The sequence below is a fragment of the Equus caballus genome, chromosome 3, assembly GCF_041296265.1.
Source record: "Equus caballus isolate H_3958 breed thoroughbred chromosome 3, TB-T2T, whole genome shotgun sequence".
NCBI lineage: Eukaryota > Metazoa > Chordata > Mammalia > Perissodactyla > Equidae > Equus > Equus caballus.
In genome coordinates this window covers 120,048,831-120,066,228 of record NC_091686.1, presented here as the reverse complement: position 1 = coordinate 120,066,228, position 17,398 = coordinate 120,048,831, and the positions used below count along the sequence as shown (strand labels likewise).

Genomic DNA, 17,398 nt, shown 5'->3' with positions numbered 1-17,398 from the left:
ACTGTCTCATTTACTTCTCACAACGGCACTGAGTTCGGTGTGGTTAGCTGGGAATCCCATTTTGCAGATGTGTGTCCCCTGAGCTCGCTGAAGGCCCCCCTGCCTCAGCTGTAGAACTGAGTGTCTTCGTATGGAGACGTTGCGACTGTCTTGCTGAAACATGGGAACGGAAGCCTGGGTGTCGATCTGTCGGCATGTTCTCTTCTTCCTGCTGTGGTCTAGGAAGCTGATTTTAGAGACCTGTGTTTTCAAAGGTGTGTTTTAAAGGCTTCCCACCGGCAGCACCAGGGCAGTTTTCTGGGCCCAGATGGAGTCTGTCAGCTTTTGGGGAGGAAGGCAGACAGAAGCTGCTGCAGGCACGGCCGGCTCCGCAGGCTCTTCATCAAGATTGGGAGGCCACTTCGGGGAGCGCTGCCGCAGAAGCGGAGTAGAAGCCACTCGGTTCAGCAAGCAGGGCTGTGTCCCTGCTGTGTCAGGCCCTGGGCGGGCCCCGGGCACGCAGAGGTGGGAGAGCCGCAGACACTGCCCTTGAACTTCACGGCACAGCAGTAAAGGTTTAGGATAGCTGGAACTCTGAGGGGTGGGGCCGCTTCTCAGTCCCCGATCTTGGGCAGGTCACTTAATTCCTCTGGGTCACAGTTTCCCTTTCTCTAAACGGGGGTGGGGTGGGGAGAAGAACAGCATCGCTTTACAGAGTTATGACATCCCCTGGGCTGATCCACAGCGGGCGCGAGCTGCGGGCCGCACTGGGGAGTTGCTCCCCTCTCTCTGATGCGGTGGAGTGCTCTGTGCTGTAGGGAAGCGGGGTGGGCGACACTGCCTGTCTTGTTCACCTTCCATGCGCAGAGCTTGAATGTGGCAGGCGCTTCACAAACTTTTTGGCATGTTTGTTGAATGAGTGAATCTGACATTGGTCTTGGAGGATTTGGGGTTCAGGCGAGTAGAGACTTGGGAAGGGCGGGCAGTGTCCCGGCAAGCAGGGCGAAAGGAAGGAAGGAGCAGAGGTGCAGAGGGGAGGCTGGAGGCCCTGGCGGGGAGTGAGGAGGGCGGCCTGGTGGGAGGAGTGGGCGTCTGTGAGGAGACTTGGGAGTTGGCTGGGAGGGGCCAGCCGGGGCTGCGTTGCAGATCTCCACTCCAGCCGGACACTGTTGCCGAGGCTCTGAGGTGGGTTTTTGAACCTGCATCAGCAGTATTTGGCCTTGTCCTCTCCAGCCTGGTGGCACACGAGGGCCTGCTCCGTGCTGCTTGGGAGGCGAGGTGTTGTCCCGGTCCTGATCTCATGGAGCTCACACCTGGTTGGGAGAAAAAGACCCCACAGGTAGAAGGGGTCTGGTTATAATTTGGACTTTGTGAACAGATGCAAATATTGAATTTTAAGTTAGGCAGTTTTTCGCCCTATTTTTTTAACCCTTGGGAGAGAGATGAAACAGACATTCCTTCCATCTTGAGCAACAGTCTGTGATCCATTCAGACCTCGTTTGTATTGCTTATCTGGGTGGCCTTAGGCCATGTCACTTGAGTCACTGAAGCTCTCTCTTCTCATTTGCAAAGTGTGGGAGTCACTCTTCAAAAGTAAGACTTGAGGGTCAAGCACAGTGGTCTGCAGAGAGCTGGGCCTAGATGAAGTGCCCACTCACTGCTGTTCATTTCCTTCTGGGAAGAAAGGCTGCGAAGACGCCGTGTGTGGGGAAGGTAGGCTTGTAAATTAATTTTGTCTTCTTTTCTGAACCCCTCAAAATTTTTTTTGATTCGCATATTACTTTTGTCATTAAGAATATAACTTATAAAAAAGAGACCTGACAAAGCAATCTGTTCTGTTGGGCCTTTGTCTCTGCGGACTGGCCCTGTGCCCAGTGGGCAAGTGTGGGACTCATGAGCCCCGTGCCCATGGTGGATGGATGCCACGTGCTCTCCAGATCCTTGAAGCTTCCTGGGCAGGCAGGAAGGAGGGAAATACTGGATCCTGCTGCCTTTGCAAAGCCTTTTGCTCCGTAACATGAGCCTCGGGCTGTCAGTCCTGATCAGCCCTCCACCCTTGGGACCCAGGGTGACATCAGGCCAGGGTGCAAACCCTGGGCCTACTGCATTCTGGGTGTGTGTTCTTGGGCCAGCTCTGTGGCCTCTCAGAATGCCCCCTACCCCGCTGCAAATCTGAGAGCGCCCTGCGTCTCCCTGTTACCCACCCTAGAAACCTGGGTGTCATTCTGATGTCTCCGCCTCTCAACTGCCGCAGTGCCCAGGCCCTGTCCGTAAACACCTCCGTCTCCTTTACATGTCTGTATGTGGAAATGCACTCAGTAAATAAAAGAGCCTGCTGTGAGCCAGGCCTGAGGGCTGTGGGAAATCTACAGATGAAGGCCAGGCCTCCTGGACTTTACATTCTCGTGTGTGTGATGGCTGCGTGTGGGTAAGAGTGGGGAACAGCACTAAACAAATGAAAAAATAAACAAGAAACCGAGTCTGCCATTTGCTGCAGCGCCTGGAAGACAGATTGTAATCTCATTCTCGGCTCCTGTTTCCCAGCACATGGTTGGCATCCAGGAGCTGCTGCTGAATTGAACTGGGTGAAAGACAGACATTAGCTCCTGCCATCTTGAAAAGGTGGACGTGCCCTTCACGGAGTCTGTGCCCACAGAAAGCGTTGGGATTCCAGGGGTGTCCCGCTTACTGCGAGGGGCTGTGGAGAAAAGTAATGTTCACAGACGTTTCTGGAGTCCGGAAGCTCCAGCTTGAAGTCCTCATTTGCTTAGGAAGACGCAAATGCAAAATGGCACCACTCGTGTGCTCTGGGAAGATCTGTGGGACGTGAGCCAGCACTCCGCTCTGTAGGTAAATCGGCTGCATGGAGCGTCTCCCCAGGAAACGCAGTTGCCCTGCCCTTGGTACGAAATAGATGCACCAGAGCCATCAAATCCTCGCACTCTAGCTGGCATTCAACTTGGAATTTGCTAGAGTTCACTTAGCAGTGTGCATGTCACCCAGCCTGTTGCAGAAAGCTGTCCTGCAATGGAAATCCTGCCTGAGTTCCATTCTGTCACTCACAGTTCTCTGAGCACCTACTCAGTACCAGGCTCTGTGCCAGGTCCAGGAGCACACGGTTGGCTAGACCAGGTCCTTGCTCCTAAGAAATGAATGTTCAGAGAAGGTGAGCTCTGGGCGGGCAGGCACGTCTGTCTGGTTTGTCTTCCCAGTGCTGAGAACAGCATCCAGCAGAGTAGAGGCTCAGTAAGCCTTGTTGAATGCATGAGTGGGTGGAATGAATGATTGGATGGGAACAAATCGGTTGGTGGTGCCAGCCCAGTGTGGCCAGGGTGCCCAGGCCAGAGGAAAGCATAGGAGCTATGGATTCCCTGAAGCAGATTCTGGAAGCTTCCTGGGGGGAAGACTTGTGAGCTGAGGAGAAAATAGTATGCAGACTTAGGCCCTCTGGGCCGAGGGAGGCACTGGGGCAGAACCCCGCCACCCCCCGTGGGTCTGGGAGTCGGTGGGGCCCAGTGGAGGGCGTGAGTGTTCCAGAGCTGCCAGTGAGGCTTCCGAGGAAGCAGAGGCCATGGTTAGAGGTTTGTCTGCCTGGCCACTCAGCTTGGGTTGGACTCTGAGGCTCGGGGACCCTCTGAAGCTGTCTGGTCAGAGGAGTGACATGATGGGGTGCTCTCAGAGACCACAGGGGAAACAGATGGGGCCATCGTTCAGAGCCCTGCCTAGCTGTTAATTCGCCAGAGCATTGTCCAAACGTTCTCCGTGTTTCTGTGCTGGCCCAGGTATGTTCTCTGTGGCCAGGCAGTCGATGTTTCCTGTTACTAACTGATGGGGACTTTTTAAAAAAATAGGCAGACTGTGAGTTAGGCCCCTGAAGTGACTGAGTTTTAGGAGTTGGTCCTTATGTCATTTTCTCACATCACCTCAAGCGTATGGTGGGAAGAACCCAGGCCCAGGGTCAAATCTTGCTCCACTATGTACTGGCTGTGTGGCCTGGGGGCATTTGGTTACCTTCTCTGAGGGTCAGTGTCCTCAGCTGCTAAACAGGGGAGGCTGCTTCACAGAGAGGTGACAGTTAAAGGGGAGAATCATGGAGCCATCCAGCATGATGTAATTCTTCACCCAGCAAAGATGATGATGTCTGACTTGATGGCATCAGTGCCCAGTGGTGTCTGTATTGATTAAACTTTTCTAATTAAAGTTGGCCCCAGGGAGAGGGTTACCTAGTAATTGAAGTTCATTCCCTTCGTGCTTATTGGACTTTGATGTGCACAGGGGCAGCTGGGTCTGGTGGACAGGATGAGGGCTTTGGCATTAATCACTCCTGTGTTCGAATCCCAGTTCTTCCACCTGTGAGCTGTGTGACCTTGGGCAAGACGTTTAACCACTCTGAGCCTCAGTTTCTAGTTTCTTAGCCCATGAACTGGGGATGGTAATAATTCCTATCTCATTGGGTGTCGGTATAAATATGAGAAGTCCAAAGCTAAGTATGGAACTGGTCTTCTCAGTCCTGGTCTTGCGACCTCGACCTAATTTGTCTGGAGCTGTTTTCAAGATAACACCTTGTGTGTCCTTTGAGGCATTCCACTTAGGGTGATGCTTAAAAACAGGTGATGGCTGCTTGAATAACAGTTAATGCAAATTATTTGTTACATACGTTTTTGAAAGTTAGTTTGTACCATGTTGGAGGTTGAGTTCAGCTTGACCAAGTTCCCTGACTCAGTTCCAGGTGTTGGATCTGGAAGGAAGCACAGGCTACTCTCCCTGGACGGCCTGTCTGTGAGGATGGGTGAGGTGGGGACTCTCCGGGATGGCCTGTCTGTGAGGACGGGTGAGGTGGGGGACTCTCCCGGGATGGCTGTCTGTGAGGACGGGTGAGGTGGGGGACTCTCCCGGGATGGCTGTCTGTCAGGAGGGCTGAGGTGGGAGCAGACCCTGGAGAGACTTCCGTGTCTGCTGACTGTTCAGGGCAGGTGTTGTTGTCCACCCTGCCCCCAGGCTGCAGTCACCTGGGTTCCTGTGGACATAGACCGTGCCTGCCCCCTGCCCCCGACCTGATCCCCTGGACTATGTCTGGGTGTTTTCTCCACTTTGTTCTCTCCTTGCTCATTGCTAGTGTAAAGAAATACAACTAATTTTTGTATACTAGTCTTGTATTCTGCCGCCGTGCTGAACTCATTTATCTAATAGTGTCTGTTTTTTTGTTTATTTTTGGTTGATTTCTTAATAGTGTTTTATAGACAAGCCATTGCCTCTGCAAAGAGAGGGAGTTTGACTTCTTCCCTTCGGATCTGGATACCTTTCATTCTTCTCTCTTGCTTCATTCCCAGGATAAGCCGTAGTCCCGCGTTGAACTGTGGTGCAGCGGGAACGTCCTTGCCTCGTTCCCGGCCTTGGAGGGAAAGCTTTCGGTCTTCACTGTGGAGCGTGCTGTCAGCCGTGGGTTTTCTGCAGATGCCTCTTATTGGGTTGAGGAAGTTCCTTTCTAGTCCTAGTTTGTTGAGTGTTTTGATCATGACAAGGTGTTAGATTTTGTCGCGTGCCTTTTCTGCATCTGTTGAGATGATGGTGAGATTTTGCTCCTTGATTTGTATGGTATATCACATGATTCGTTTTGCGTGTTAAACCAGCTTTGCATCCTGGGATGACTCGCACTTGGTCATGGTGTATAGTTCTTTTTATGTGTTTTTGGATTTGTTTTTCTAGTGTTTTGTTGAGGATTTTTGCGTCTGTGTGCATGAGGGATATCAGTGTGTAGTTTTCTTTTCTTGGGGTATCTCTGCCTGGCTTTGGTATCAGGGTAATGCTGTTCTCATAGGATGAGTTGGGACGTGTTCCCTCCTCTTCTGCTTTTTGGAAGAGTTCAGTGTCGCTTCTTCTGTAAACGTTTGGTAGAATTCACTCATGAGGGCGTCTAGGCCTGGGCTTGCGTCGTATCTAGGTGTGAAGCATGTTTAGTATGTTATAGCTTTCAACTCTGTGTTGTGCCGTTACATTTTTACCTGAATTGGAAGAATGGCTGACAAGGTCGGGACTTTTAAAAGACTAATTTACATTGGATGTGCAACTCTTTAATAAAAGGATGCTGCGTAGGCAGGAAAGGTGAGTGTTTTGTCCAAGTCAGACCTTGGTCAGCATCCTGACGCAGCTCCCTCTTCCCGGGCCCTTGCCCCCAGGCCAGGCTCTGCGCTGGGCCTGGATCAGCATGTCCCCTTTCCTCTCACGGTGTGTTCTGAGGTGGGTGCTGTGGGCCCATGTTCCAGATGAGGAGTCTGAGGAGAAGGGAAGGTGCTCAGCCAGAGCCATCAGCTGGTAACTGGCTGGGAGCGGGCTGCCTGGCTCCAGGCCCCACAGGCTTTTTGTTATCCCCTGCTGACCAGAGAGAGAGAGACTGTGAGACTGTCTTTTCTTCTCCATTTAAATAAAAAACTGTTCCAGAATCATCTAGAGGGCTTGTTAAAACTCACATTTCTGGGCCCACCCCCAGATTCTGACTCAGTAGGTCTGGGTTGGGGCCAAAGAATTTTAATTCCTAACAAGCTCCCAGTTGAGGCAGATGCTACTGACCCAGGGACCACACTTCTAGGGGAGGTGCTCAAATTAACTTAAAAATAAATTAGCCAGGGGCCATAGGCAAGACTCTAAGAGGCTGAGTGGGACCTGGGCTGGATATAGCAGGCCTGCCTCTTGTCTTTGTTTTGGATGTGAGGTGGCACGTGCTGGCCACAGAGGGGACCCAGTCGCTCTTATCAGCCTGAGTTCAGAGATGACCTCAGAAGGAGTCTATGGCAGCTGAGCCTCGAGGCCTTGGTGATGGCAAAAGGAGGTTTCCTGCCTCCGGATCTGCCCAGGATTCAGACAGGAAGCCACGAGCCCCTAAGTCTGTTCAGGGAGCTGTCAGAACACATCCAGAGGAAAATAAAAACAGAACAATAAAGGCTGAACATTTTCTGCAGATCTCCCAGCCATTAGGTGCCATGCAAAGTGCTTTACACGGGTTAATTCATCTAATCCTCACAGGCGAGAGCTGTGATCGTCTCTGCTTTACAGATGGGAAACTGAAGCTCAGGGAGATTGTGACTCACCCAAAGTCACAGTCAGCACTGTGGTGAAGCGTGTGCTTCTCTAGACGGCCTTGGGTACGGCACATGCCCTTGCCAGAGCCTGGAGCCGTTTCTGCAACAACGTGCCCCACAGGGATGCTCGGTGGTTGGCAAGGTCACTGAGGTGGAACGGTCAATAGAGCCGTCGTCAGCATCAGTGTCCTGGGGGGACTTTCCACTTGGGGCAGAAATAGCTCCCTTGTTTCTCTGCCGCCTTCTGTGGGTGAGGGTTGTGGAAGCTCCCGGCAAGTTAAGAGGAAGGAGAAACTCATGGATGCGGGAGTGGGGCAGGGAGGGATTCGCTGGGCCAGGCGCTGGGGAGGAGGCGCTGCTGCCTGATTTTGTGTAGGGGCCGTGAGAAAGGTAGTCAGTACTGGTTGTGGGAAGGAGCGCCTCGGGAAGGGTTGAGGGTACCACTTTTGACGCCGGTAGCTGTTTCTCATTCCGCTTGATATGATCAGCGTGGGCATGACAGAGCGGGGGTGAAGCACCCTTCATTCTGTGCACCCCGCTTGCTGGGAGTGCCGGGCACTGGGGCCGTGCTGGGTGCTGGGGTTGTGAGTCCCACACCCCCAGTCCCACAGACCTGGCTCAACCATTGCTGAGCCCTGGGGTCTGGGGAAAGTGCTTTTCCCTCTTGAAACCTCAGCTTCTGCTTCTGTAGAAGCTGGAGAAGGACACTGTATTTGAGTGCCTGCTGTATGCCGGGTCCTGCACTGAAGTGCTTAACACATGTGCTCCCCTAGGTGCCTGTGCTTCACTTGGGGACATAACGATCTTTATTGCCATTGCTTGTGTAACTACCTCTTCCTTGACCCCAGAGGGTCCCACCAGATGAGAGAAATACTGTTCTACCAAGCGGTCTGGGGTGCGTTTTACTCCTTTTTACACGTTCATTACATGTTCATTGTGGGAAATTTGGAGAAGACACATAAAGGAGAGATTAAAAATCGCTTATTTCCCCACCTCTCCAGGAACAATGGGGACAGAAGCCCTCAAAGGGGTCTTCACGCTGTTTGTGCTATTGTCCCAGCAGGTGGGCTTGTTTCTGACTCAGTAGAAAGACCAATCTACACCCATGGCAAAATGATCCAGGGAGACAGAAAATCTCTGACACCTGGTGTAGACAAAGCAGGCGCTCGGCACACACTCTCGTGGGGTCCCTTGGTACAGCCTTTTAGGGGCTTTTGGTGTATGCATCCCAAAAGCTGAGCCAGCCTCTCTTCTTGGAGCCCTGCGGTATGGACGTCACCAGATGCCCACCACAGTTCCCTGGAAGGCCGTCTGTCTGCCCGTGTGGATGATAGCCCCGCCCCAACAAAGAAAGGGAAGCACGACAGAGAGCAACCTGGACGTCCAGCTGGGGAACCGTCCGCAGCTCTGAGGGAGAATCTGCTCCCCGCCTCTCTCCTGGCTTCTGGGGGTTCGTGGGCCGTCCTTGACGTTCCTTGGCTTGTGGAAGCATCACCCCGATCTCTGCCTCCATCTTCACATGGCGTTCTCCCTATCTGTCTGTCCGTCTATCCGCAAATTTCTCCTTTTTATGAGGATATAGTCATAGTGGCTTAGGGCCCACGCAGATGACCTGACTGTAACCTGATGACCTTGGTAAAGACCTTATCTCCAAATAACTTCGCATTCTGAGGTCCTGGGGGTTGAATCTTGAACATATGAGTTTTTTTCAGGAGAGACTGGAGTTTAACCCATAACATAGATCAAGAATGTTTTTCATTGTCATTGAAATGTCCTTCTGACGCTGTGGTTTTCAGATGTTTTTTTAGCCGGGGTGGAACCCATTTAACCAATGAGATCTTATTTTGAAGCCCATGTGAAACCCCCAGAAGCAGGTTAAAGTTGGGCAGGGGGATGGTGCCCAGGCTGCAGAGGCATTTAGAGGAGAGCAGGGCTGGCCTTTGCTGTTGTGTGTGTGCATGCGTGTGCATGTGCATGCAAGTGTGTGTTAATGAGCATTAATTATTAGTATTGACTAATGAAATGGTTAATACAATGGTCCCCACTGTTCCTGAAAAGATGAGAAAATAAGTGATTTTTAAGTTCGTCTTTATCTGTCTTCCCTTAATTTTCCACAATGAACATGTAATACTTATTAATTAATCATTAATACTCATTAATAATAACACCAATTAATAATTAAATTATTAATTATTGAGTTAATGCAACTCACGCTGTACTCACAACAACCCAACCCTGTGAGGTAGGTATTATTATTTTCCTCAATTTTCCAGGTGGAGGGACTAAAGCTCAGAGAGGACAAGTAACCTGTCCAGGGGGACCCAGCTAACAAGGGGTGGGGTCAAGATCCTAACTCAGTCTGTTGCCAGAGCCAGCCCTTGGGAACACTCCTTTCCACTGCCATTCTGAGGTTCTAGAATGTGAAGTTCCGTCAGTAGAGTGTAGAGGGGGTAGGTTCTGTTTGTAGTGAGAACGAGTAGGTATTAGGGTTTCTGCTATGTCATTACAGTTATTTCGTGTGTCCCTTGGTAATTTTAACCCGGGTCTAGGGGGCACCCCAGTTCCGTCAGGGAAGCCACCCTGTTGGGTTGCTCTCAACAGGAGGGTAACGCAGGGAAGTGGTGCTAACAGTGTAGGGGCAGGGTTTCTGCTGGGCCCAGGGTTGAGTGACACCCCCAGAGCTGCTCTCTGGGAAGCTGGGGGTCAGAAGCCACTGTCCCAGGGCTGGCTCCAGCCACAGCTACAAGTAGGGATGATGGCCAAACCCCATGAGCACCAGAACACCCCACGTCTGCCAGGCCTACACCAGTGAATGGGCGCCTTGCACCATCACCTGGCTCCCCATTTATCCTGGGGTCAAATCCTGTGTGAATGAATGATTGAATGAATTGAATGAATGATGGAATTTAAGTCACTTACAAAGCCCCAGCTCCAAGGGAGTCTGGGAAATGTAGTTTTTAGCTTTCTAGGCTCTGCAGTTCAGGGTGCACATTTGGTCTCCCTTTGGGTCAGTTCCTTAGGGTGATGAGAGTACGGAGAGGTGGAGAAAGAGCATTTCTCTGAAGTGCTACCGTCTTAAATCTTTGAGCTACCCACAGTTCCCTGATTTCCTGGGAGCAAAGGACTTGAAGGGGTTCCTACTTGACACGCCGCGTGTGCTGTCTCCAGGGTGTGAGACGGCTTTTCAGGAACTGGAGCAGGTGTGATGCAGTTAAGGCTGCACGGGGCAGAGCCGCGTGAGTTTCCCGAATCTGGGTGAAGACACAAGAAGTGCAGCCAAAACCTGATGTGGCCTCTGTGGGAAAAACAGCGACAAGGTGCCAGCTCGGAGCATCTGCGGCTCGGCAGACCTGGGTGAGTGCCGGCGGGACGGGCCCTGAACAGACGGCCTCGCAGGTCCCGTCAGGCGGCGGAGGCCAGCTGCTCGGCTGTATTCCAGGGCACAAGGCAGGAACTGCCACCAAGGAAGCGACAGGCAACTCCTCACTCTGAAAACGTGGGCGGAGACGTGGTTCTCCCCCCAGGGGAGAGTTGGAGGGGCCACCAAGGGGGGTTTGATCGAGGAGCAGAGGAGGGGCTGGAGGAAGCAGGCTGCAGAGTCACACAGGCCAGCGAGGGATCCTGGCTCCCCGCTTCACCTCCTTGAGCCTCAGTTTCCTCACCTGTAAAACAGGGTAGTTGACTGAAGTCCAAGAGCTTGTCGTCGAGACTCAGCGCTCTGTTCAGATGCCTGGTACACGAAGAGTGGCTACATCACCAGTCACTGTTTGATTTCTGCACGGGGTTCGCCTGAGCCATCTGAGTGCCCGGGACCTTATTTGTTTGTTGTTTCCTGGGCAAGTTGTTTCTTGGAAATGTGGATTCTTTACCTTCATTTGGCTCTTGGCTTGTACTAATCACCACCAAAAATAAGAAAAGCAGGAAAGGATAACTGAGCAGGGGCCATTTTTGGCTGTGTGAGTGTGGGCAGTGGCTCTGCCTCTCTGTGCCTCACTTGTCTCATGTACAAAGTGTGGAAAACGAGGCCTCCCTCTCAGGACCTTGAGAGGGTTAAATAGATGACCTTTTGTGGACACGTAGCACTTCCTAATAGGTCCCTAATTGGTGCTTCCCTCATTCCCGCTCCCAGAGGGAGATACTATCACCGAGCTGCTGAAATGGGATTTTCAAAAGTGCTTAAATAGTCTCATGGTTATTTGGGTTTAAATGGACCAAAATATGGATTCATAGATGCCTGCTGGAAGTCAGAGCTCTCTTGTAAATGTTAAAGGAATGGTTCATTCACTGTGTGATTTTTCCCACTCCCACCACTTCTTAATTCCCATGACACCATCCCTACTGAGGTGTCAGGTGACAGTTTCATGAGAACTTCGGTGAGAGCTGGAGGTTCTGTTGGGCAGTGTTTGGGGAGGAACCAGTGGAGTGGGCTTTCAAAGGGCTTTCATAGCCAGGTCCAGGCTGGCTGTGGCTCTCAGAGCCTGTTTTCTCCTATGTAAAATGTGGCCAGAAATGCCTTCTCGGGGGGCTTGTGATGGTTGGTGTGGTGATAGGGGACTAGTTTATTTTAATCTGTGAAGTGCTGTGTACGTGGTGGCATGTTTATTAAGGGTGGGCGGGGCTGGGCCTGGGAAGTGCCCATCCCTGGAGGGGGTGGGTCAACTCTAGTGGCATCCCATAATCCCATAGCTTGAGAATGGGGGAGGAGTGGTCCCTGAGAAGACAGAGCAGCCCTGTCCCAGTCCCCCCAAATTCCAAACAGAGGGGCCCCACCCCTCCATCTGTCCTTGCCTGGGTCTTGCTGCTCCTGCTGGGGCCCCCGCAGACATTGCTTCCTCCATGGAGCCCCCAGCTGGGAGGCACCTCTCCTGCCTCTGGGCATCCCCGGCATGTTATCCCCCATTTTCTGTTTTGGGCTGTGGTCATTTACAGCCATGGTACCCCTCCCCTGCTGGACTTGATGGTCTACTGGGAGAGAGAGAGAGGGCATGATCTGGATGTGGGTCATCTCTCTGTCCCCAGGCCTTGTGCAGTGTCTTGCGTTGTTTGATGTGTGAAGGAGGGCATTGCAGTGTCACTGTGTGCACATATGAACATCTGTCTCACAGGCACTTGCTAGATGCCTTTACCTGGGGGCAGGCACCAAGCCAGGCTCTCGGGTGGTTGAGGCAAACCCCATGGCCTCGCCACCATGGAGCACCCCATCTGGTGGGGGCGACAGGTGGTGCCAACATGGTGCCATGAGGGTTGTGCGGAACGGAAACTCGGGACTACAGGCATCCAGAGGAAGCTTCCCACCTGGCCAGGGGGTGGGATGTGGTATCAGTGAAGGCCTCCTGGAGGAGGTGATGCCCAAGCTGAATTTTGAAGATGGACTAGTGGGAAAGAGGGAGAAGGGCATTATGGGAAGAAAGTATCAGCTGGGTTTGGCGAGCCTGTGCTGCAGGAACAAAAGAACCCCAAAAGGTCAGTTCTGGATCACACATGCTCTGGTACAGGTCCACGGGGGCTCTCCTCTAGTGAAGGATTCAGGGATCTAGCAGTCCCCATCTGGTCATGCCACCAGTTCAACACATGGCTTCTAAGATCTGTGCAGCCAGGCAGAAGAGGAGTCAAATGGGCTCCTCAGTGCCTCAGCCGGAAATGACACAGGTCACTGCTGCTTGCACATCATGGCCAGGGCTAGTCACATGACCCCCACCTACTGCAAGGGAATCTGGGAAATGGAGGGAGCATGTGGGGGATTTGCTGAACATACAGGGAACTCATTTCCAGAGGTGCAGGGGCCCAGGAGAACGTGGCATTGATGGACAAGACAGTCCCAGAACTTGTAGCTCTGCAAAAAACTCGGTAGAACACTGACCTCCCCCGCCCCCTCCCCGCCTCCCCACTCTTGGGCGTTGTGTCATGGCTGGAAAAGACTGGTGGAAGGAACAGAGTTCTGAGGGTGCAGGGAATCCTACAGAGAAGGATTACTTTCTTTGAGGACTTTTATTTTTTTTAAGGAATTGGGTGTAGCATTGGCCGTATCTCTCTCTTGCCCTCCCTCCCTTCCTCTCAGGTATAAATAACGTGGAGTACATGTTGCAGGCTTTTTCATATGGAAATGAAACGTTACGTGTATGTGTTCTAAGCCTTACAGAGACCTGTGAGCGGAGTCCCTGTCCCTGTTGTCTCGGGAGATGCTGGCAGTGGTGGTGAAGAGGGCTGAGGCCTGCTCATAAGACATTCAGGCGCATGCGCCGAGAAGATTCTGGCTTAGCTGACTTCCCAGTTCTTATTGGCGTGGGCGTGTCTTTGCTTGTGATTTTAATTTAGATTCATCATCATAATTTTTTGTTGCTCGTCATTATGATCTTTTGGGCCACATGATTTCCTAATGTGTTTCTTGGGTATTGTTTTTACAGTGCAATTTTTATCTCATTGAATTTATTGCAGAGATCTTTCTTTAATTCAGAGGGGATGTGTTTGCTCTTTGGTTGTAGGTTAGAGATTATGTCACCATTGAGAGATTAACAGTGGCTGGGAATGAATTCGAGCTTTCACTGCCTTTAGTTGACTGTAAGTGGGCAGAAGTTGGCTGGCTTGGTGCGAGCGAGTCTTGAAGTTCAGTGCTGTCTTTTAGATACCGTATAGTTGATCTTGGTTTTGGATCCACACTGACAGTCTCTGTTTTTTAATTGTTACATTTAGACCATTGGCGTTTAAAATGATTATTGGTATAGTTGGATTAATGTGGACCATATTTCTTACTGTTTTCTATTTGTTGCCCTTGGTCTTTATTTCTATTTTTGTCTTCCACTCTTTTTCTGCCTTCTGTGGTTTTAATTGAGCATTTTATGTTTTCATTTTTCTCTTGTTTCTTAGCATATCAATTGTGCTTTTTTGAGAACATTTTTTAGTGGTCACCCTAGAGTTTGCAATACACATTTACAACTAATCCAAGTCCACTTTCAAAAAACACCACGTGGCTTCCTTGTAGTGCAAGGACCTGATAGTGAAGGATGCCTACTTCCTGCCTCCCGGCCTTTATTGCTCTGCTGTCATTCATTTCACTTCTCCAAACCTATAATCGCAGAATACATTGTTGCTGTTAGTATTTTGAACACTGTTATCTGTTAGATCAATTAAGAACAGGAAAAATAAAAGTCTTTATCTCACCTTCATTTATTCCCTATCCAATGCTTTTCCTTCCTTTATGGAGATCTACATTTCTGAACTGTCATTTTCCTTCTCTCAGAAGAACTTCTTTTAACAGGTTTTTGCAAGTCAGGTCTACTGGTGACATATTTATTCAACTTCTGTTTGAGAAAATCTTTATTTTTCCTTCGCTTTTGAAGGATAATTTCCCAGTGTACAGAATTTTAGGTTGTTGATTTTTTTCTCTCAATACTTTGTTCGCTCCCGCCTCTTCTTGCTTGCGTGGTTTCTGAAGAGAAGCCTAATGTAATTCTTTCCTTGCTTCTCTATAGGTAGACTGTTTTCTTCCCCTGGCTTCTTTCAAGATTTTTCTTTATCTTTTTTTTCCCTGCAGTTTGAATATGATATACCTAAGTGTAGATTTTTTTGTATTTATCATATTTGGTATCCTCCAAGCTTCCTGGATCTGTGGTTTGGTGTCTGACATTAATTTTGCGAAATTCTGAGACATTGCTTCAAATATTTCTTCTGTTCCTTTGTCTCTCTTCCCATTATGCATGTGTTACACCTTTTGTAGTTATCCCACAGTTGTGGGATGTTCCCTTCTGTTTATCTCAGTCATTTTTTTTCTTTACTGTTCAGTTTAGAAAGTTTCTGTTGACATGTTTCAAACATGCCAGTTCCTCAGCCCTGTGCAGTCTGCTCATGAGCCCATCAGAGGCATTCTTTGTTTCTGTCACAGTGTTTTTGATCTCTAGCACTTCTTTTTGGTCCTTTCTTAGAATTCCTCTCTCTGCTTGCATTATCCATCTGTCCTGCATGTTGTCTAGTTTTTCTATTAATGCCCTTAAGTCTGGTAATCATAGTTATTTTAAAGCCCAGTCTGATAATTTCCAATATCACTGCTGTATCTTAATCTGGTTTTGATGCTTATTCTGTCTCTTCAAACTGGTTTTTTGTTTGTTTGTTTGTTTTTGCCTTTTAGTATGCCTTGTAATTTTGTTTTTTGTTGAAAGCTGGACATGAAGTATTTGGTAATAGTTACCTGAACTGGTTCCCGTGGAGGTTTCTGTTCGTGTGTTTCTGCTCTGATAAGTTGTTATTCTCTGTGTCTGCCTGTTTGCCTCTCCAAATTTGGGGGCAGTGGTTTGCTCTGTGACCTCAGTTCTCTGATGAGTCTGAGAAAAGTTACTGATTTTCAGTTTGTTTGGCTTTTTTCCTGTTGTGTGGATGGGATTGATGACTTCCAAGCTCCTAACATGCCAGATCAGAGGCTGGGAGCTCAAATCCATTCTCCCTGTGTTCTCTTCCTCCCTCCCTTGCCCCCTTCCCCTCCCCTCCTCCCCCTGTTCCTTTCTTCCTTCTTTCCTCCCTTCCCTTTCTCCTATGTAGGCTCCCCTTTTCATTGAGCAGGACTTTTCCAAAGTGACTGTGGGGCAGGTGACAGCACAGTACTGCCCTAATTGGAGGTTTCTCTTTTTTTGGGGGGGTGGCATCATGAGTTCACACCTGGGCTGTGTGGGTCCCTGGCCGTGAGGCCTGGTGCTCTAGAGTCTGCTGAACGTAGAGAGGCCTCTGCTGCCTGAACTTGGTTCCCTTTGCTTCTTTGGGATATATCAAGATGGACATGTTAGGACCAGGTGACAGAGGCTGTCCAAAGATTCCTGGGCCCTCCTGCCCCTGTTGAAAGCAGTGTCCTCACAGCATCCAGCTGTTGCTATGTCAGCTGCAGCCCTCCACATGATCCTGAGCTTCAGAGATGACCATGCTGATTCTGTGACTGGAGTGATGATGATAAATGACAATGGCAGGTGATGCTGCCAGCAAAAGGAAGGGGGTATTGTGACCTTGTAATACTTTTCTAGAGATTGAAGAGTGATGGCCCATGGAGAAGTCTCATCATGCCCCTCTATGGCTGTGTTTAGGATGCAAAGGACAGGTTTCCTCCTGATCCATGGATGGAGCTATTGGAAAGAGCAAATGAGCGGGGGACTGAGAGGAAGGAGCTTTGGGCAGGAGAGGCCGTCCGCATTGAGGGCAGGGTGGGATGTGGCTTGTTCAGTATCATGGTCCTGTGCCCAGCACGGTGCCTGCATGTAGGAGGCATGCTGTAAACTTGTGCTGAACAAATGATGGAATGACGTGTTCAACCGGTCCAGTTCCTCTCTCTGCACAGCTTTATCTACTCAAGAGCAAGGCCCAAGGTCCTTGATGCTCGGTCGGCATCTTGTCATTTTGCCAGGGGCCATATGTAAATATCCAGGGTGCCTGGCTGGCACGGGGAGGGAACCAGCTAGTAAGTGAGCTGGGCATCACATATCTGTCCACACACATCAGTTCTTGTGTAGTTATACTTGGCTTCGTGGAATGGGGATTATTTTTACCAAGGACTCAGGAAACCTGTCTCCCTTCAAGGATCTTTTGTGTCCTTCTGCCTGAACGTTATAAATGTAAAGAGGGGGTATGTCTAAGGAGGGGTCCTGATGTCTGGGGTGCCTGCTCTGGGTGGGCGCCTTGCTCAGTACTGGAGACTCCAGTCAAGAAGGTGGTTTAGCAGGAGCTGAGAATCCAGCAAGGCAAGCGAACAAGTAGACAGGCAATGGGGTGTGCTTGCAGGGGCCTGCGGGGCATCCACTGTGCTGTTCCGATCCTCCCCCAAGGCGGTCGGGCCAGAGGAGGTTGATTTGTTATTACTCTTGTTGTTACTGTTGTCGCTGTTTTGATTATTTTCTGTGCAGGACTAGGATGTGGGCTGACTTTCGCTTCAGGAGGCGCCCTCCTGTGGCCGTGATGGGTGGCGGGGGGTGGGAGGGGCACGGAGACTGTTTTAAGCCCACCAGGCTGCAGGTGACGGGAATGGGAAGGACTCCAGAGGACGGTTGGCGGGCAGCACTGTGGGGCTTGGGCGGTGTCTGGGTGGGGTGGCAAGGTGAACGGCAGGAGGGGAGGCCCATAGCCCAAGTGCGCTCACCAAGCTGGGGTTTTGTCCCCAGATGCTGCGTCCATTGTTTTCTCTCCACTTGAAGAAGCCCATTCACCAGCTGCTGGGGCTCTCGCTGTGGGGACAAACTCCCAGGCCGTGGGCTTGGACCTGGCGTCAGTCAGGGTTCCCCAGCTCTCCCCTCCTCCCTTCTCATCCCTTCTGATCTCGTTCCATGGCATGCGGCCTCGGTGCCCCTGCTCTGGAAAACAGGGTGTCTTATGTC

General features: G+C 50.7%; 1 protein-coding gene across 7 annotated transcripts in view; it reads left to right on the top strand.

Annotated features, from left to right (window-relative positions):
• Positions 1–17,398, top strand: part of JAKMIP1 (janus kinase and microtubule interacting protein 1) — a 147,725-nt gene that overhangs the window by 43,191 nt on the left and 87,136 nt on the right. The window contains exons 1-2 of one of the 7 annotated variants that reach the window (XM_070262736.1): positions 9,480–9,583; positions 10,224–10,409. The exons of 4 other annotated variants lie outside the window; for them this stretch is intronic. The gene's annotated coding sequence lies outside the window, so the exon portion shown is untranslated. Of the gene's footprint in view, positions 1–9,479; positions 9,584–10,223; positions 10,410–17,398 lie in introns of those variants that run through there. 2 more of the 7 variants (XM_070262737.1, XM_070262735.1) reach the window with 2 other exon arrangements.